The 21,490-nt window shown below is 38.2% G+C and overlaps 1 long non-coding RNA gene and 1 other non-coding gene across 3 annotated transcripts in view; one reads left to right on the top strand and one right to left on the bottom strand.

Moving 5' to 3' along the window:
• Positions 1-4,173: 4,173 nt before the first annotated feature.
• Positions 4,174-21,490, bottom strand: part of LOC140608999 (uncharacterized) — a 28,650-nt gene continuing 11,333 nt past the window's right edge. The window contains exons 3-4 of one of the 2 annotated variants that reach the window (XR_012011009.1): positions 17,599-17,731; positions 4,174-4,688 (exon numbers count right to left, since the gene is read on the bottom strand). This is a non-coding gene — a long non-coding RNA (uncharacterized lncRNA). The remainder of the gene's footprint in view (positions 4,689-17,598; positions 17,732-21,490) is intronic. The other variant, XR_012011008.1, reaches the window with a different exon arrangement.
• Positions 11,276-11,348, top strand: TRNAE-CUC (transfer RNA glutamic acid (anticodon CUC)). The gene has a single exon. It is a non-coding gene; the product is annotated as a tRNA-Glu (tRNA).

The following is a 21,490-nucleotide window of genomic DNA, read 5'->3' as shown; positions in this document are numbered from 1 at the left end:
TTTTAAATTGCTATTTTACAATTAGGAAATTTGGGCCCAGCAAGTTCAACTCGTAATAGGTCAAGAGCTGTGAGGTGGGAGAGTTGGGATCCAACGCTGAGTTTTCTGACTTCAAAGACTGTAACGTATTCTACTATGCCATGCTGGATTCTTGGCAAGAAAAATAAAACTATTTCCAGATATTAAAAACAGCTGTATCCTACTGTATGCTTTTATTTACATGAAATTCTAGAACAGGGAAAAGTAGTCTATAGACACAGAAAGCAGATCAGTGGTTACTTGGAGCAAGGGGAATGAGGAGATTTACTGCAAAGAAATATAAAAAAAAGTTTTTTTGAATGATGGAAAAATCTTATATCCTGGTTATGGTACTGATTACATTTATACCATATTTGTCCAAACTCACTGACCTGCATGCTTAAAATAGGTGCATTTTATTGTATTCAAATTATACCTCAATGAAGTTGATTTTTTTTTTAATCCAAATGAATCCAGTATTTGGTCCTTTAGACAGAAGCTTGGGCCAATGGCATGATGTACCTTTTCATATGTATGGATCAAATTGCTCTTAGCAACCATTCTGAACTACTCTGTGGTTCCTTCTTATATCGCCAAGGCTGAAAAGCTCAAAATCACATTTCTCTGACTCTTTTATAGCTAGTGTTCAAATTGTGAGTTAAATACACTCAAGAGGCTTAAGAGGAAGGAGTGAAACCAGGGCCATTAGCCTGCTCTGTTATTTGTTGCTACTGGCAAGTAAGGTCATGCAGACATTGAGTTTTTGGCAACCGCATCCCAAACATCCAGTGTCTAGCTTCATGAGGATTAGAAATTAGTGGCTGCAAGGGTGACAGTGTTTTCATGATCCTCAGATTGCAACTATACGGGATCTGCAAAATTCAAAAGCTTCCCTAAAGACTCTTGACTTCAAACACTTACAACTGTGGCAGGGGCAAGAGCTCCCCTGAGAAATCAGATTAATAGTTATCTCCTGGGAGTTATTTCTGGTGTTTCAGTTTAGAAACTGCTACTCCAGCTCTCTAATGATTTTGCAAGCATGTAACTACCTGTATTAAATCTCCTTCTACTTATAATTGCTGGAATGGTTTCTGTCTTCGCAGAACTCTATACTGACATTCCTAGAAAAGATGGTGTGGGTTTCTTCAGTCACAGGGACAACTAAAATAATTAGAGGCAGCAACAGAGTAATAGCAACTTTTTTGAGTACTGACTTCCTCCCAGATGAACTCACTAAGGTCCATGCAGAGGACAGCTTTATTCTTTTCTCCATCCTACTCAAACTCTGTGGGTAGATTCGTCCACTCCTCCTTACTTTTTCAGTCACTCTCAGATCATAAAAACCCTCCAGTTCATTGCAGTCCTCCAAATCAACTCACTGCAGTCCTTAAAATGTCCAGTCCAGGGCCATTAGCATACATAACCCGATGCTCTCATCTAATTTAAAGCTTATTTGTGCCCTCAGCTTCAGCTTCCTTTGGGTTGGAAAGTCTGTCATTTTGAGGAAGAGAACACGATTGGGTTCCCCTCCACTTCTCCATAAAACGTTTGTTTTCCTTCTCCTCCCTGTGTCCCTCCTCTATTAGGCTGCTTCAGGATTTTCTGGGGTTGTAATGTGGTTGGGAAGAAGTAAGACTAGTTTCTAAAAAAGCCTTTAAACTGGTCTGAATATAATGTGGCATGTGAGCCCACTGGGTATGGCAGATTTCCAGTGCTGATACTTTCTCTGCTGGCGTGCTGACATAGCTTCCTCAAAGAAATCCCACTGCAGCCTTCCAGCCTCCAACCCACATCTTTCCAGACTGCACAGTAATGAATCCTCCTCAGTGTCTGTATATGACGGTATGCTCCAACTTCTTTTTGCTGAGGTTCAGCTTGGCAAAAAGCCTTCTTGCACAGTCTTTCCAAAATGACTCTCAGTTATCTCCAACCTGCCAGCCCACTGGCACATGAGAAAATGCCCCACTTCATTGCTCTGCTATCAGTGAGGGAGCATTTGGGCCCCTGTAGCCACCAGGTGGGCAACACCACCCATAGTCTTCCACATTTAATTTCCTAAGGCACGAGTCAAACAGCAGTTCCTACTTCCCCCAAGCTCTGAAGGGTCCCTATCACCTGACTTGGGGTGAGAAGGAAGCACACATCTCCCTTCCCACACAAAGAGCAGGAAAACAACTCTAAAAATACATCTCTTTTTGGTTTTATCAGCCTTGGCTCCTTTATCATAGAAGATGAGTGATTGCATCTGCCAGCTCAAGTACCTTCACACTCTGTGAACATGTCTTACAGAGGTGGTTCAGCAGCTCACTTTAGAATGTGGAGATACTTTGTAATTGTTTGCTGTTTTTGGTCTTGAAGCCATGAAATTTTGGCTGTTAGGGCCAAAATTGAGATGGAATCTTGTTTAATTATCACAACCCTAAAAGGTAATGATTAATGCTCCAATTTAGAGACAAACTGAGGTTCAAAGGGCAGAAAATGAGATTTCAACACAAATGAATATGACTTTAAGGCCTTTCTGTTAAATATTATATGTTTGACAATTATGAACACTAATGATTGTTATGGGTCAGATTATGTCCCCCAAAACTCATATTTTGAAGTCTTAAGCTCTGGTGCCTTGGGAGGTGACCTTATTTGGATATAGAGTTGTTGCCAACGTAATTCATTAAAATGAAATCATACTGCAGTAGGGTAAGCCTCTACTCTAATTTGACTGGTATCTGTATAAAGGGAAAATCTGAACACAGACACGCACACAGGGAGAGAGCAATATAAAGATGAGTTAAGCTGCCACAAGCCAAGGGACTGCCAGGAGCTAGGAGAGAATCCTATAACAATCCTTCTCTGATGCCTTTAGAGGAACCATGGCCCTGCTAATACCTTAGCATGGACTGTGAGCCTCCAGGCTATAAAACAATAAATTTCTGTTTTTCAAAATTTAGTTTGTGGTACTTTGTTATGGCAGTCAGAGAAAACTAATAAAATAACTATGTAAACAGTCATGGAAGTATTGAAATTCTAGCTGAAATAAGCATCATGTGAAAGAACCAAGCTGCTAAGAGAAGAAAAGGTAAAAAGGTATTGGAGGAGCCAGAATAGGTGGTATTTGTTCATGTTGGATGACAGAAAATTGGGTTGATCATTAGTAGTCTTTGAATAGGTTATTAAGTAGAAAGCTTCAGAGCAAATTTTACTTCCCTAGGAACAGAGAAGGATTACAATATTCACCTTGAAAAACTTGAAGAAAACAAAGCTCAAGCCAGGATTTTGCATAATTATTTCTGGGAAAGCTTGAAGAAATTTGAAAGAGGGCCAGCAGGAAGTTATATCTGTATCTGAATGTACAGAACCAGGAATAAATGAAAGGGCAACACAGTATAAGCTTATATTTAATATTTCATGTTCCTGATGTCTTTGAGGAGTACTAAGATACTAGAATGTCTTAATAAAATTTGCTTATACCTTGAAACATATAAACAACTATAAAGATTTTTAAATTGTAGTTTGTGCAGAATTAGAAGACACATTTGCATGTCCTAAACAACACACACACACACAACTGGTTTAGAGATTTTAGGTTTTCTTTTTTTTTTAATTTTTAAATTTAAATTCAATTTGCCAACATATACTATAACACCCAGTGCCCATCCCATCTAGTGCCCTCTTCATTGCCCGCCCCCCAGTTACCCCATCCCTCCACCCACCCACCCCCCTTCTGCAACCCTTTGTTTGTTTCCCAGAGCTAGGAGTCTCTCATGGTTTGTCTCCCTAATTTTTTCCATTCAGTTCCCCTCCTTGCCCTTAGAATCCCTTTCACTATTTCTTATATTCCATGTATGAGTGAAACAATATGATGATTGTCTTCTCCAATTGACTTATTTCACTCAGCATAATACCTTCTAGTTTCATCCATGTCAAAGCAAATGGTGGGTATTTGTTTCTACTGATGGCTGAGTAATATTCCATGTGATATATATCACATCTTCTTTATCCATTCATCTGTCAAAGGACATCATGGCTCCTACCATAGTTTGGCTATTGTGGACACTGCTGCTATGAACATTGGGGCACAGGTGTCCTGGCATTTCACTACATCAGTATCTTTGGGGTAAATACCCACTAGTGCAATTGCTGGGTTGTAGGGTATCTCTATTTTTAACTTTTTTTTTTTTTTAAGATTTTATTTATTTATTCAGGAGAGACACAGACAGAGGCAGAGACATAGGCAGAGACAGAAGCAGGCTCCATGCAGAGAGCCTGATGGGGACTCAATCCCAAGACTCCAGGATCATGGCCTGGGCCAAAGGCAGATGATCAACTGCTGAGCCACCCTGGCATCCCTATTTTTAACTTCTTGAGGAACCTCCACACAGTTTTCCAGAGTGGCTGTATCAGTTTGCATTCCCACCAACAGTGCAAGAGGGTTCCCCTTTGTCCACATCCTCTTCAACATTTGTTGTTTCCTGTCCTGTTAATTTTCGCCATTCTCACTGGTGTGAGGTGGTTTCTCATCGTGGTTTTGATATGTATTTCCCTGATGGCAAGTGATGCGGAGCATTTTCTCATGTGCTTGACGTGTATGTCTTCTTTGGAGAAATTTCTGTTCATATCTTCTGCTCATTTCATGATTGGATTTTTTGTTTCTTAGGTGTTGAGTTTAAGAAGTCCTTTAAAAAAAAAAAAGATTTTATTTACTTTATTCATGAGAAATACAGAGAGGCAGAGACATATGCAGAGGGAGAAGAAAGCTCCCCATGGTGACCCCAATGTGAGGACTCCATCCTAGGACCCTGGGATCATGCCCTGAGCTGAAGGCAGATGCTCAACCACTGAGTCACCCAGCATCCCTATCACATCTTCTTTATCCATTCATCAGTTAATGGACACTTGGGCTGCTTCCATGTCTTGGCTATTATAAATAATGCTGCTATAAATGTAGGGGTGCATGTATCCCTTTGAATTGGTGTTTTTGTGTTCTTTGGGTAAATACCCAGTAGTGTGATAGCTAGATAACAGGATAGTTCTATTTTTAACTTTTATTTAATTTTATTTAATTTTGCATTTTAAAATTTAAATTCAATTTGCCGACATATAGTATAACACCCAGTGCTCATCTCATCTAGTGCCCTCCTCATTGCCTGTCTCCCAGTTACGTCATCCCTCCACACACCTCCCCTTCTGCAACCCTTTGTTTGTTTCCCAGAGTTAGGAGTCTCTCATGGTTTGTCTCCCTCTCTAAATTTTCCCATTCTTCAGTTCCCCTCCTTTCCCTTATAATCCCTTTCACTATTTCTTATATTCCACGTATGAGTGAAACCGATGTGGATAGTACTGGCGAGTATTATGCTGAGTGAAATAAGTCAATTGGAGAAGGACAATCATCATATGGTTTCACTCATACGTGGAATATAAGATTTTAGGTTTTAGATTTTATTTCCAAAAACGTTGGCCTAAATAGCATAGCTAGACAATTAAATATTAATAAAAATATCTCAAGATTTCAATGGCTTGTTACAACAAACTTCTTTTTTTCACTACCACGGCATTCCAGTATGGATCAGGTGGCCCTCCTGAAGCTTGTAGCTCTGCCATCTGTAATGCTTGGCCTACATGACGGGAAGGGAGGGATAGAAAAGACAAACTGGTCTTAACTGTCTTGGTCCAGAAGAGACACACACCACTTCTGCCCACAGATCATTGGTCAGAACTAGTCACATGGCCCAACCTAACTGCAAGTGAGGCTGGGCAAAGTAGGAAAACACTTGGAATATTTAGGGAACACCAATTATCTCTGCCATAAAACTATACAGGGAATAAGTGTATAAAACATGCTAACCCCAAAACTAAGATGTTTGTTAGACAATAAATCCAATGAGAATCTGATCTCATTAATCTTAATGAGGGACACTCTGATGCCTTGCTATCTATATGCAAATTACTACACTCTGGTAATTTGCTCAAATTTAGTGCTGCTCAAGAGCCCCCCATTACTTCTGATAGTTCCCTAAGGAGTGCCTCATGTGTGACCCCTTCCCCACAAACTAAATTGCTCCACATATAAAACAAAAGCAAGCAGGGATGTTCAGGGCAGTCTGTGAAAGGGAGACAGCAGTGAGAGTCCCAGGATTTGGAAGAGATGTGAAAAGATGGAGGAGGAGGTCTAAGCAGAGGGAGGGAGGCCCAGTCAGATGGCAGCTGACAGGAGGCCTGCAGCAAAGCACATCCCCTTTGTCAGGACAATGATACCCAATATTCGAATTTAAATTATTTTCAATTATTTCCTGAGCTGTAGTCCTATCTCTCAGACTAATAATATTAAAAGGCTGCTATCCCAGAGAAGGAGCCTGACCTTCAGGATTAAAGAGGTCACCCTGCACGACAGCGACAATAGCTATAGAGATGTTGGTCCCACATTTTCTAGGGCAAACCCACTATCTGGACCCATATTTTACAATAATTCATCTCTCAGACCCTGTATTCCAAGTTTTGTTTTCAAAAAATAATGTCACTGTGGAAATCATCCCTATAGGAAACTGGAAAAGAAAGGATTTTTCTGGGCAAGGGTAAGGCCCCACAGAGAGCAGAGGACAGCCCAGATTTGAAAGTGGGTCCAGGCAGCCTATTTTCATAACTTTTGCCAGCAGTGTTCAACAAGGAGACACAAGAACAAAAACAAAAAACAAAAAACAAAAACCCAAAACAAAAAAACCTTTCTATATATGCACTGTATTATGTTTGCATAAGTAAATCCTAGAGGGATACCAAAAAAGCTAATAAAATAGCTACTTGGAGTGGGAAAAGGGGGGAAATAGGACAGACAATTGCAGGGGTAGGAGTGGTATTTTCACTATGCACCCTTCTATATAATTTGATTTTGAAACCATGTGAATATATTATCTATTCAAGACTGTAAACACAACCAGGGGGAAAAAGTCTTCCAACCACCACAGCCTTGCGTTCAAGCTGCTTTGGGCGAACAAAAGAATTGAAGCAAAATGAAGAGTAAAGCAGCATAGAAGTAGCCACAGGAAGAATGATACTGTCAGCACAAGCAGGAAATGGGAGTGAGAGGTAACTAAGGAAGTGAAGAGCTCCTGATTCAGCTTCTCATTCCTAAAAGCTCCAGAGATGTTTGGGGGAAAGTTGCAAGGAAGAGGAAGGTGATGGTGGGCTCTCGCACAATGTGGAACGCAAGGCAGTTGCTCTGTCAACTTGAGTATAAGATGAAAGGGTGGCCCAACAAGGGGAGGATTTGAGGACATCCAGGTGGCAGACACTTGGATTATACTAGCATGGCATTCAAGGCTCTTGATGATTTGACCTGATCCTTTCTGGGAGTCACTTCTTGACTGGAGCACTTCCCTCATTAAGGATCAGTCCAGGCTAAGTGTTAGCGTTTTATTCATGCAGTGATGAATAAAAAATTAAGAAACTCACAGTCAGATTGATAAACATGACTTAAATGTTTAAGTTTAATGACTTAAAAACAACCAAGTATTACTTACACTCTGCTAGGAAAGTGTACAGTTTCAGCAGGGCCACAAGTGAGGAGTGGACAACTACCTCTGCCTGGAGGAGACCAGGTAATGAGGTTTCATGGTCAAGGTAAGCCTTGAGTTAAGTCCTGGAGGGTGAATGGATATGCTGGGAGGTGGAGGAGGCAAGGAGGGCATTCCCAGCACAGCAATTTGTGGATAAGCTCAGAGGGATGACACAAGATGGGGTTCCAAATCTGTGCTGTGCAAACAACTCCATATGGCAAAAATGAAGGAGGTGCTAAGAGATGCAGCTGGAGAAGCAGGAAGAGAGGCTTGTATGCCATGGACTTTTATCCTGTAGACAGCTAGGTGATAATAAGGATGAACCAAAGATCCTATAGTCATCTTATAACACTGACTTCAGTAGCAAGAACTGACTGGATCCACTGGAGAGATCTAAGACTGGAAGCTGGTTGGGCTGCCTGGGTGGCTCAGTGGTTTGGCACCAGCCTTCGGCCCAGGGCATGATCCTAGAGTCCCAGGATCGAGTCCCATATTGGGCTCCCTGCGTGGAGTCTGCTTCTCCCTCTGCCTGTGTCTCTACCTCTCTCTCTCTGTCTCTCATGAATAAATTAAAAAAAAAAAAAAACTGGAAGCTGGTGAGATGCAGGAGTGACTGTTTTCAAAGAAAGGAAAATCAGAGAAAGCCTAAAATGAGGCATTACCTTCTACCTTACCATCCTGCAGGGACAGTGCTCCCCATAAGGCCTAGAGTAAGTTATTTAACATCTACTCAAACTTAGCTTTCTCACCTGCCAAATTACCTGTCATTCAGGGTTACCATGGGGGTCAAACAAAACAATGTATGTAAAGTACCAGGCACAGAGAAAGTATTTGATTATGGGTAAAAACAATTATTCCCTAATACACTATTAGCCCAGGACCTCAATATTCTCACTTCTGGGAAGCGGTGGTGCACTGTGGGTGTTTCAGTTACCTATTGCTACACAGTAATAAATTATCCCCAAATATAGTGGCTTGAAACAACCACCATGATTCTGTTGATCTTATTGGGCTCTTATTGCATCCCTCACAAGGCTGCCCTTGGCTGGTAGCTAGGCTATGCTAGGAGGTCTAAGGAGGTGGCTTTACCCACAAGCCTGGGGCCTTGGCAGAAATGACTGGAGGACTGGAACTTAACTTTCTCCACATGGTCTCACGTTATTCCATTATCTAACCCAAGCTTTACATAGGGTGGCTGACGTCCATGAAAACAGAAGCTCCAAGCCCTCTTATGTTCCAGAGATTTATTGCTTTGAAACAACCATCCCCAAACAATTCCAACCATTTATTTGATGTATTTGCATATGATTCTGCAACTTGGGCAGATTGGCAACTTAACTCTGTTTCACATGGTATTGGCCGGGGAAGCTCAACAAAAGCCACAGGAAAAAAAAACAAAAAAACAAAAAAAAAAAAACAAAACAAAAGCCACAGGATCCAGGATGCCAGGCTTCATTCACATGACTCATACCCAGCTGAGGTGACTGAAATGGTGGCAGACCCATTGGACTTCTCTCTCCACTCCCTGTCTCATCATTCAGTAATCCAGCCTCAGCTTCCTTACATGGAGGCCACATCCCAAGAGGGCAATAAAGGAATCTGCAAGGCCTCCTAAGGTCAGGGTATACAAGTCATGCCACATCATTTTCTACCCAGGTACTTCTCTTGACTTTCTACTGAAGACTTGTAATCGTTTTTCCTTTTCAAACTTCTTAGATTCATTTGTATGAAGAACAATTTTTTTTAAAAAAACCTTTTTGGGAGAGAATGTGCACGATGCATCTGACTCTAATTTTTTTCTTTTAAGCATTGCCTTACCATGTCATTCCCTGTCCCTATCTGTGGGAATATTCACTCAGCCTTCATTATGTCTGAACAGTGATGTAAAGACTGCACCTGCCCTCTTTCTTTGGAGCTTCACCACAGTCCTCTGAGATAGATATTATTCTTAGACTTATTTTTCAGGTGAGAAAACTGGAGAGTATCCCATCCAAAGTAATAGAGTAGTACTTAGTGGAGCTGTACTTGAAATCAATATCTGTCTGACTCAAGACTCTGTACTCTTCACCAGCATGCTATAATGCTTCTATAATGATTGGTTGAGCATCCGACCCTTGATTTCAGCTCAGGTCATGATATCCGGGTTGTTAGACTGAACCCCTTGAGGGGCTCCATGCTCTTAGGCAGGCTCCATGCCTAAGATTCTCTTCTCTCTCCCTCTCCCTATGCCACCTTCCCCTATCCCTCTGCCACCTTCCCCTATCAAAAAAAAAAAAAAAAAAAGACAAAAGGAAAAGAAAGTCAAGTGAAGTTTCAACATTAAAAATGTCAGTTTTGGGGCAGCCTGTGTGGCTCAATGGCTTAGCTCCGTCTTCAGCCCAGGGCATGATCCTGGAGACCCTGGATCGAGTCCCACATCAGGTTCCCTGCATGGAATCCTGCATCTTTGCCTCTGTGTGTGTGTGTGTGTCTCTCTCATGAATAAATAAATAAAATCTTAAAAAAAAAAAAAAAAAAGTCAGTTTTTAAATCCAGAATGCTATGTTGACCTTTTGGTAAAGGTAGATTATATTAATAAAGTTTTTAAAGGGCCACTATAAGCAGAAAGAAAAGGCTAGGTAAAATAGTAAAGCATTATAAATCTCAAATCAAGAGGACTACCCAAAAGAGCAAAACATAGAAAATGATTGATCTCTACAAAGAAAGAAACAAAACTCCAGCATGTTAAAAAGCTAATGCCAGTTTTCAAATTAAGTTTCAAGAACACTATAAAGAAAATCAATATGTAAACACCAAGTGATGAAATGTTTGCAACCTATTGACACGGGTTTTATTAAAAGGAGATCATGCTAGCTAAGCTGAATAAGTCTGTGATTGATATCTGATGAAAGAAAAGTCATAGACATAGTCACTGGGGTTGTCTAAATAACTTTTTTTGGCACATCAATGAAGCCTTTATTAGAAAATAAGCAGACAACTGCTGTAGAAATAGAAAATGATGCATCTTAAATTTCACAAAGATGACAGTTCAGAGAATCCTTTTGTCCTTAGGCGAGGGAGGTCAGTGGGAAAAAGAATCTGATTGACAACAGTGGTGGTAGGGGAGAGGTGGGTGGAAGGTTGTGAGGCTACTCCTTTGCTTCTATCAGACATAACAACAACCAAAAAGGGTTTGTTTTTCAAGCAGAAACTAGGTATCTTTTTTGCTTCAAATTATAAATGTAAGTTGAAATAGATGATTATAAAACTGCATTAGATGTTTCATAAGCTTTCCATAAAAGAATTGGCTCTGCAAGACTCTGGAAGACTAGAGACTCTACCAGGTGTACAGTGTTCCTTTTTTACTTTACCTCTTCATTTTGCAGCTCCAAGATTATAAATGATCCAGCACTATAAGCATTTTTTTTTTTTTTTTTTGGAAAAGAGGCAGAAAAGACAATATTTACTTTAGGTTTAAAAGCTTAAGACTATTTTAGAAAGAGAAGATAAAATAATATACCAGGCTGCTTGACTTTCATGGACTAAAACAATGGGATACTCATTCAATCATTTATTCAGCAAATATTTGTCAAATACATTGTATGTGCCAGGCACTGTTCTAGAAACTGGGGAGACAGCAATAAACAGGACAAAGTTTCTGTTCTCATGGGTCTTGTATTCTAACAGAGAAATACAGACAATAAACAATTAGACATATAAAATGTGAATGGGGCACCTGGCTGGCTCAGTCGGAAGAGCATGAGATTCTCAAGCTCAGGGTCATGAGTTCGAGCCCCATGTTAGGTGCAGAGATTACTAAAAACAATACATTTTTAAAAATGTTTTTAAAGTGATTGAATTCCATGAAGAAACATAACAGGGTAAAAACAGGAGGGGAGAGGTTATGAACTTTTTTAGGCTTTGTCCTCCCCCTTTCAAAGGTCTAACTCCATACCAAGATTCTGGTACATGGTAATTTTTAAATTATCTTTGAAGATCCTGGCATATAGAAGTCTTTGTTGAATGACTACCAGAGCTATTGATGGTCTGTGGTGAGCACAAATCTCTAGGGTATTTGCTGATGAGCATACTAGAGTCACATGGGAGGAGCCCCGTGACAGGTCACAGGGACCAAGGGGACTGAAGAACCTACAAAGGAAACATAAGCCTTCTAGGGTCTTTTTCATGCAGTTCCTGCCTGATAAAGACATCCTTCTACCTCCATATGTGACCCCAAGAACACAGGGCTGGGCAGGCTTTTTCATCTGGCCATCTCATGAAGCAATACTCACTCACAGAAATTCCTTTCATTGTGCACAAATCCTGACACTTCCTGGGCCTCAACTAATCCTCAGGGTACCCACTCCCTCTCCTTTAGACCCTTAGACACAAAAGATTTCCTATTTTCCCAAAAACATAATTATGCTATCTTTGAGAAAGGGCCCAGAACTTAGAAAAGCTGGTTTATACCCCCTGAGAAGTAAAAGGGGCCAAAATCTAGAAGCTTTGAAGAACAAAGAGTTTCTTTCACTCTCTCCCAAACTGAATGTGAGTGTATGAGTGTGTCTGAGCTACTTATCCTCTCCTTCAGCCACCTGTTCCTTCTGTAGTAGGCTATCACCTTGCTAAATTTATTATTTGAACACTGAGGGAAACTGAAACAGTGCTGGAAGTAATAGTGACATAATTGAAGCAGGTTTTTTCATATAAACAATAATGAGAGATTTGCTTTTGATCAATGGCCTAATGTTTAATCAATTATAAATTATAGAGCTAAGTCATAGGAGTGTGCATGCCTATATAGAGGCTTATAGTAACAAATCTAATGTGGTTTCTTGCGTTTTTGTGTTAAAGGCCACAACATAAATGGGCTTTTTTTACCAGTTGAAGAATCAATCATTTTTATTTTTTAAAATAGATACTATTATTAAAATGTTCATTGCACTTAAAACATATATTTTTTAAAGATTTTATTTATTTATTTATTTATTTATTTATTTATTTATTTATTTATTCATGAGAGACACAGAGAGAGAGAGGCAGAACATAGGCAGAAGGAGAAGCAGGCTCCATGCAGGGGGCCCGATATGGGACTTGATCCCAGAACTCCGGGATCACACCCTGAGCCAAAGGCAGATCCTCAACTGCTGAGCCACCCAGGCATCCCTAAAACATATTTTTAATTAACATTTCTTCTGAGAGAAATATGGAGACAGAAGCATACCACATTTGTTATTATTAAAAAGAAAACAACAGACCCAAAATGGTGTCACTTAGGTTAAGGCCCCCAAGTCAGTAATGAGGGCTTAATACCTAATCTAATTGCAATTTCAGCCTCTCCCAGAAAGATGAGTCTTAAAGAGGTCGGTCAGGAATTTTCTGATAAGCACCAATGAGGTAATCTGTCTGGGTTTTCTCTGTCCCCCCAAAGGAACATTAGGTAATCTACATAATAAGATCTCCTGTCCTTTTCCTTATGGGAAGGTGATCTTACCTGACACAATCCTTTCTCTATTTTGCTTATAACTTTCTTGCTCCACCTCCTTCCAAAGAATACCTTCCATTTCGTACAATTCTTCTGAGAGCTCCTCTACTTGCTAGATAGGATGCTGCCTGATTCATGAATTGTTTAAAAAAGCCAATTTCATCTTCAAATTTACTTAGTTGAATTTCGTTTTTTTAACATTATAAAGGGCAAAATGAGTTGACTGAATTGTTACACTCAGCAAAGGTGGAACTTGGCTAACCATGAAACAAGGGCATTTCCATGTTCAGGAACCAATACAACTTAATTAAAGATAATCGAACAAGCTAGTGGTTACGTTAAGTAATAAATGAATCAGAAAGTGAGTCAAGGTCAAGTACACAGAAACAAATGATTCCAAGAAAAGCAATTGCCTAAGGAGGAATACAAAATAAGATATCAGGCTCACCTACGTAATAGCAATATGTTATTAGCTAGAAAAGGATCATCTCTGCTATTCAAACATGGCAGTAAGACAAATTTGAAATCATTGTTATCCCTATCTCTGTTGCAACCTCTGAACAGCAATAGTGAAAGAGAAAGAAAGAAGCAAAGGTGTAAATCTAAACTCATGCAAATTTAAATATACAAAATATAGGTGGAAACTAATATTTGAAGATATCTACTTTATACTAGGCATATCCATTATCCTATTTCATCCTCCTCAAAATTGAGGAGATTGGGCATTAACTTGTCCATTTTATACATGCTAAAATTGTCTCACAAAGAGGTCTTGTAATGGATCTAAGTAATAAAACTAGCAATCAATCAATCAATCAATAAAACTAGCAAGTAGTGGAAGTGGGATTTGAACCCAGGTCCCTCTACTTCAGAAACCCTTATTTATCCTGTTCCATTGACTTGGCCTCTTTTCAGATACCAATTAAATAGGTCCGAAATGTAAACCTAGGTAAGTGAGATGTAAACAAGGGTTCTGGGAGCCTGTGAATAGAGTGGAACAGGACTAAACTTTGGGCCTCAGGGCCCAAAGGTGCCAACAACAACAACAAAAAGATAACGATAATAATATAGCAGATACTGAGCCAGAATAAAGAGCTAAGAAGACAGTCAAAAACAATCTATCAGAAAGATACTAACCAGTGTTCCAAGAAGTACTGGGCTCTTGTAGGACACTCGTACCTTCAAAACAACCCATGAAAAGAAAAAGGATCTTTAAGACCCAGACGTGTGGGATGGTGCAGAAGGGAAAGCCACCATCACCTGTAAAACTAGACAGTGACAAAACCCAAATAACCACAAGAAGTCAGGGGTAGGGGAGAACTGGGGCCTTCATATCTCTCAGATGAGACAACAGTAGAGGTAAGAAGAATACCACCCACAGCAGCAGCAACAGCATCTCATGGAGTAGAGGGGAGGCCCAAGCGAGGTTGAAGAACTTTCCTACCCATTGCACTGGGCAGTATAGCATAGTGTCCAGGCCTATAAGCATTTCAAGGGCCTGAAAAACAGTTTCTTGCCTGAAAAAGAAAAGAAAGTATTGGGCTCACAACACAAAAGAAGAAAAAAAAAAGGAAAAACCAGAATTCACAAATTTTGAATTAAATATCTAAAGATAATATCAAGTCAAGCAGTCAATTGCTGCTAAACCTTCACTCAGTTATATGGGAATATCTTTGATGAGAAATGGCTGCCTTTTAATATGTTTTATATGACATGGGATGGAACCAACAAAAGAAGAGGGGCTGAGTGGTGCTCTTATAACCCAGCCTCTGAAGACACCAGCTGGGGTTATCCTCTGCAGCTTTTCCAGACTTCTTCAGCCCTAGGCCATATACAGGAGGCTTCTTTCTTCCCCAGAGCCATATCTAATTATGGCAATTCCATAAGAGGCCTGATCAAAATGGCCAAACATATTTACTTCCAGTTTATCACTCACACTACTTTCCCCTCAGCATATAATAGTTCTCTCCCCTTCTTGATCCCTCTCTTTTTCCCCACTGGAGGAAAAATTATATCCAATAACATTCTAGTCAATAACATTGACTTCAGGTTTCAGAAGGACCTAAGGAGCTATAACTAATTAGCCTGGCAAATTTAAGATTTATGTCAACCAAATATAAAGGGAGAACATAGAGGGACAAAGGTTACACTACTAACAAATGACATTGAATGAACTGAAATCATGTAATACTCAGGAAAAGAAAACATAAGGTAAACATTAGAATTTACATTTCTATCAATATAAGATTCATTTAAAAGTAAAGTATCTTTCCTATGATTAGTTCTATATTTGATAATGAAAGATGATCATATCACTGATATATCAGATATGTCATGAAAAAGACTATAAAAATATGACTATATGATTCTAGTTTGTTTTAAACACCACTGTGTGTTTGTTCAAAGAATGAAAAAGTCTAAAAAAGTGAAGACAAAAATGTTTGCAACTGATAAGAGTTTTATTTGGGTGATTAGAATCGTTTTTCTAATTTTTCTATAATAAAGATATTATTGCTGTAAATTTTAAGTTAATGACAGGAAAAGTTATGGCCTAGTCTTCAAGAAACATTTTACTATGAGATACAGAGAACAGGATTAGTTTGAGGAGAAAATTAATGATGCTGAAGGTTTATACTCTGTCAGCAAATGGGTTTTTGAAGAGAAATTTAGTAAGCTTCAGAAAATTCTGGATCCATTTTCTAGCTCATCCATGTGCCATTTGTGCATATTGGGCAAATTACTCTGAGAGTTTATTCATCTTGATCTAAAATTTTCCCAGAACTAACACTCTTTGACTTCACATTTCTAGCTCTCTGGTAACTAGCAATTTGGATAGCTCTTTCCTTTTCCCTACCAGGTATAGCCTGAAATTCACAAATTTATTATTTAAACCATGTATCCATCCAACCATTCATCTGTTAAACTAACATTTATTGGCAAGCTGTTATGCTCCTGGAACTTAGCTGAACCATCCTTTATGATTTCTTGATAGCCTGAATCTTGTTTTCTAGGTTTCTGAAGTTTTTACAGGTTCACACCTTTTTCTGTAGTTTATACTTAAAATCAACTTTGTACATGTATAAAATCACTATTTCATGTTTTCTTTCCTTGAGTCTCTTAACTATGTTGCTGTATCATCTTATGCTGAATAAATCTGATGAAAATGTGATTTTACTTTCCCTTTATAAGTAACTTTGTCTTTATGCCTAGATGTCCAAAGAGTTTTTTCTTTCTTATCCAGTTTTACTAGATTATATCTTAGTGTTTACAATTATGAGTTCATTTTCTAAGGTTATTGGGGTGATATTTCAATTTAGATGTTCCAATTTTTTAAAAGAAGATCTTGCATTATGGATTTTTGTATTGTCTTATTCTACTGCTTTCATCTTCTTCTTCCAATATAAATTATGCTTATGTTGGATCTTCTTTTCCTATCTTCTGTAGCTCTCATTTTTCTCTTGAATTCTTTCTCTTTCTTTCCTTTTTCTTTCTTTCTTGCTTTTTCTTTCTTTCTTTCTTTCTTTCTTTCTTTCTTTCTTTCTTTCTTTCTTTCTTTCTTTCTCTTTTTTCTTTCTTCCTTCTCTTCATTTGTAAACTGTATTTCCCAATTTCTATTTCTGACAATGGTAGACTAGGTTGTCTCAGAACAATGTGAAATTATTTGAAGAATCCTCACTCAGGCAGTGAGGATATATGGGGACTTGATCCAGAAAATAAGGAAATCTGAGAAGAGTGCATGAAAAGATGAGAATTTGAGAAAAACTTTTCATAGGTTCCAGGGGTTGAGAGAAAATTAGAGTTTAAAGCCTTGTACGAAAGATGGGAATCTATAAATTTCAACTGGGACCAAAAAGTAAGAGTAAGCTGGAAATAGACCAGCCCTCACGACTTGAGCCCAGTTCTGAATCTTGATTTCTCAATTAAGCCGCCTCATTTCTTAATTTCCTAATTATAGTGTACGCTGTTCTTTCACAGTTTTTTTTATTGTTTTCTTAAGTTCTTCTAGATAATTCTATTATTTAGTTTTCATCTGCTTTTTGTTATATGTTTTTTAGAATACATTAATTATCCAGTTTCATCATGTAGTCCATTTTTAAAATAGTAGTATATTTAGTGCTTGACAATATTCTTTTTCTGTTGTTCATGTATAAACAAATCCAAGTGTTCCATGTCTTTAAAAAGTGATTTCTTTGTAGGGGATTGAGATGCACTAGGGTAGCTTTCCTACCTCTTCTGCTTGAGAGCTTTCTCCTCTATTTTTTATTACAAATAATATAGGTAGATAGAGATACAAATAAATATATAAATGACCTCTCTGTGTAGTCATACCCACTTTCTGAGATCTGCCATCTTTGGAATCCTACCTTTCCCCAAAGTGTTAGATCCTTTTCTCCCCTCTGTCCTAAGCGTTCCTGTCCTACTCAATTTGAATTCTCTTCACAGGACCATTTTCCAAAAGGCAAGAATGTTATTAGATATTTCTGAGTTCTTTGAGCATTTGAGCCACAGCAGTACCTTCTGATCTCTCCATAGTGCCTGAGTATGTAGCTGTGCTCTTCTTATTCCACTCACCCACAATTGGAGCCTGGAATCTTCTTCTCTTCACTGTTATTCTCACAATATTCAACTTGCTGAGAATTCCATTCCAGGAGGGACTCTCTCTCCTTTGGAGTATATCTTGGCAACTGCTGAAAGTTTTCTCTATCTGAAAGTAGAATGTTCCTATGAAAGCTTTCATAACCAAAATGCCATTAAGTGAGGAAGTAATTACCATTACCTATATGGAAAACTTTTTAGAGTTCCCAGATCTAAAAAATAATCTCTCTTAGACTTTTCTGATACCTTAGGACACATCTTGGTAATGAACGTACAAAATAGAAATAAAGCACAGATGCTAGTGGATACAATTCAATGCTATGGCAGCATGATGCTGAGATGCTGAGAGTAGTTCCACGGAAGGAGCCTAGAGGTGCCACTCTTTCTGATCTGGGTATTCACTTCTCTATAAACACTGAACGCTATTTTTGCTTTTTTTACCTATCTTCATAAAAGTGAAAACCCTCTTGGGCTTTCTCTTAGTTAGCAAAAAATAGGTACTAAAGTAGGTCTTTTGTACAAGTGAGATGGCCTAACATAAAGTTCCTAAAAGCAGGGGAAATCTGCATTCCAGTGTTCATAGAACCTTTAAAACTCTCTTTTTCTCCTCTCCACTACCTCTGCATAGCTGCTAAGCCTACACATGTCCTATATGCATCCTGTATTGTCTGTGGTCTGGGTAAGGCAAAGGATAATCTCAAAGGATATTCTGAGGTCCATGGGGATGTTTTATTAGTTTTTTGGAGGATATTGTACATTTTTCTTTTGTTATTTTATTTATTATGTTTTTAGGAAGGAATTAGAGAAATTTAAAAACTATGCATCATGAACTTGCCCTGACCTGAAGTCAACATGGGCTTACTTTTAAATCATGATACTATCAATCAAGGCAACATAACACCAATTCTTCATTATTCCAGTGTCTTGACTGGGTTCTAAGATGACAGTTACTTCCAAAGTAGTTTCTGCTCAACTTTATTAAGTGTTTATTAGCTTCCCTAAAAGTATTCTTTTGTAAATATAATCAGCCTCTATCTTGTCCACATTCTGGTATTGCTTTCATTTTCCTCACGAACTTCTATTCAAATTATAGATTCCATCATTAGCTAGCCTCAGATAGAGTATGTACACATACATTCTGAACAATTTATTCAATCAATGATATCTTTTTTTTTTTTTTTTTTTTTTTAATCAGGCTTCATTTGAGAACTTTCTTATGCTCCAGTTGCTGTATTTTCCTCCTGGGCATGTTTCAAATTGTTCTTTATATTTCAGGAGCTTCAGTCAGAATGCCCCCTTTAATGTTCAGAGGACTTACTAAGTCAAAAATGGTTTCCTCAAGTTCATATTGTATTAAGTTTGCAGTAATTCCTTCCACATTAAAATTGGCACATTTAAGCCTATTGCCCTCATATTGCTAGAACTGCCTGCCACATTTCTCTGATTAATAGAAGAAAATTACTATATTTCTCTGCAATTTTGTAGACTCTCTCTACTTGTCAGAATGTGTTAAAATGCCCCCTTTCCTTTTCTCTAAAGAAATGAGATTAAATGGGGAATAGGAGAGGGGTGAGTAGCCTCAAGCTGCCAACGATCTACTGTAGGGTTCTGTAGTTGACTCCGGTTTAGTTCAATCAACATTCCAACCTTCCATAAATACCTATGTGCTAAGTTTTGTGTTGAACAGAAAAGATAACTAAGATATTACCCTCCAAGGGAGCATTAGAATTAGATGTAGATTAGAATCCTTATCTATATTAATAGGTGACTTGAGTTAGCTATTTGATTTCTCTGAGCCCCAATTTCCTTATCTCAGTGTAAATCCTACATGATATAGCTATTGTGAAAATTTAACACATATATAATATTTTACATCATGCATATTTATATATTATATACATACATATATCTGTATATATGTGTACATATATATAATTTTTATAGCAGCTGTATCATGTAGGAATTTTATATATAGGTATGTATATGGCCAGCAGTGTTCAATAAATGTTTGTTCCTTTTGGATGATGTTACAATCTACTTGCAATTTGTTTTTTGTTTTTTTTTCTACTTGTAATTTGATAAAATTTCTTCCATTTTACTTCTCCAACCACACAAAATGGCTGTTATATAGCCTATTGATTTTCTTAACAAAATGAATTAAACTTTATTATGTTCTATGATGTTTTAAGATTCCTCTGATCTCAAGTTGTATGATATTTGTGAAATGTACTGGAATGACCAGCAAGGTTCTTGATCTGAGGTCATAGGCTCCTAAGGGGTTCAGGGAGTTTTTTAATCTTCTGAAACTGCATGCAAATTGAATGTGTCCATGACTTAGTCATTTTTGGAAGGAGGCAGTTCATTGCTACCATCAGATTTTTAATGGGACTGAGAAAAAACAAAAAACAAAAAGCCAACAATCATGAGAGTGTTATAAAATCACAGCTGGGACTCATAATACATTACTTCAGGAGTCAGACACTATCTATGTAATTTCCTTTTTATAATGCTTAGCACAGAGTGAGAAAGAGTTAAGAACTTAAACTTCTCTTTTAATGAAAATAATAATGGTATTCCTTTCTCTACCAGGAGGGGCATATATAAAAGATATAAAAACAAGAAATGAAAAATAAAAAGGAAGGGATTGAAAGGAGGCAGACCAAACAATGAGGGCAGTGAAAGAGCAGGAAGCAAAGAAAAAGAAGAGAAAAAGAACCCCTGCCACCTTACCCTCCCCCATCTCCCAAACACACACAAATGAAAACAGAAGAAGGAAAGGGGGAGGAGGAAAGAGATAGATGGGAAGAACATAGAAATGCAAAGCAATTGAGAGAAATGAAAAAAAAGTGATTTTCTGTCAGAAAGGTTATTTTGTTCCCTTCCCAACTGCATCCCTCTCCACCAATAATGTCTTCAAAGCAAAGGCTTCCTAAAGATCTAGTAGAAAAAGAAGTTTTGCAGACTGAATGAAGGTCAATTGAACTAATTTTAGTTCAATTTGATCATAATGCCTTTTGCAAGTCACTGTTTTACCTGAATTTTCCTAACCTACAACATCTAGATAGTTGATGCTAGTAAGTTAGAAAAGGTCTCCTATATCCATGTGAGCTGTATCCCAAAAATTCATTTTAAGGTAATCCAATCTGAAGAATGCATTTTTCTACAGAGATACTGTTAAAAGATTATTATATTTCACAAAAACATATTTAAAATAAAGCGGAAGAAAAGGGAATTGGCCTTTAAGTCATTGGCTGGGTAAAATGGAGCACAACATCTCTCCTCATTTCTTTTTTCACACTCTAGGGAGCTTTATACTCACCCATGTTGTTAGGTTGGGGGCTATGTCTGCACTTAAAAGTCAGTGATAGTATAAAAGGCCATTGGCACATGAGAAGCAAAACTAGCTAAATTTCCTGATGCCTATTCCTTCTTTCAACTCCTTTCTGTCCCACATGTGTATCTTTCTTGCTCCCATTATTTTTCCACATTATATTGGGCACAAATTCTACTTTCCTCATAGAACTGGAGTTCTGATTCTCCTGAACTCTGGAAGACTCTAATGTTTCTGTATACCACCTTCACCTTTCATTTAGATCTGTCAGGCTTCAACTATAAAGGTGGTATACAGAAACATACCACACAATGGTATAACAGATTGAGAGTCTGAATTATTTGCAAGGAGAGTATTAGTCAAGAAGACTTAGAACTAAAGTTCTGTTGACATGTGGCCATCCTCAACACAGAGCTTCAAATCTCAGAAATAGTTGCTTCTATTTTTAGAGGGTCATATTAATTCATAGACTCACAAGGCTCTAACCACTGGGGGAAAAAAGACTTAGAAATCACTTATTCCAACTCTTTGTTCTTT

The sequence above is a fragment of the Canis lupus genome, chromosome 18, assembly GCF_048164855.1.
Source record: "Canis lupus baileyi chromosome 18, mCanLup2.hap1, whole genome shotgun sequence".
NCBI lineage: Eukaryota > Metazoa > Chordata > Mammalia > Carnivora > Canidae > Canis > Canis lupus.
Note: the sequence above shows the minus strand (reverse complement) of the source record. Positions and strands in the feature narration are given on the sequence as shown.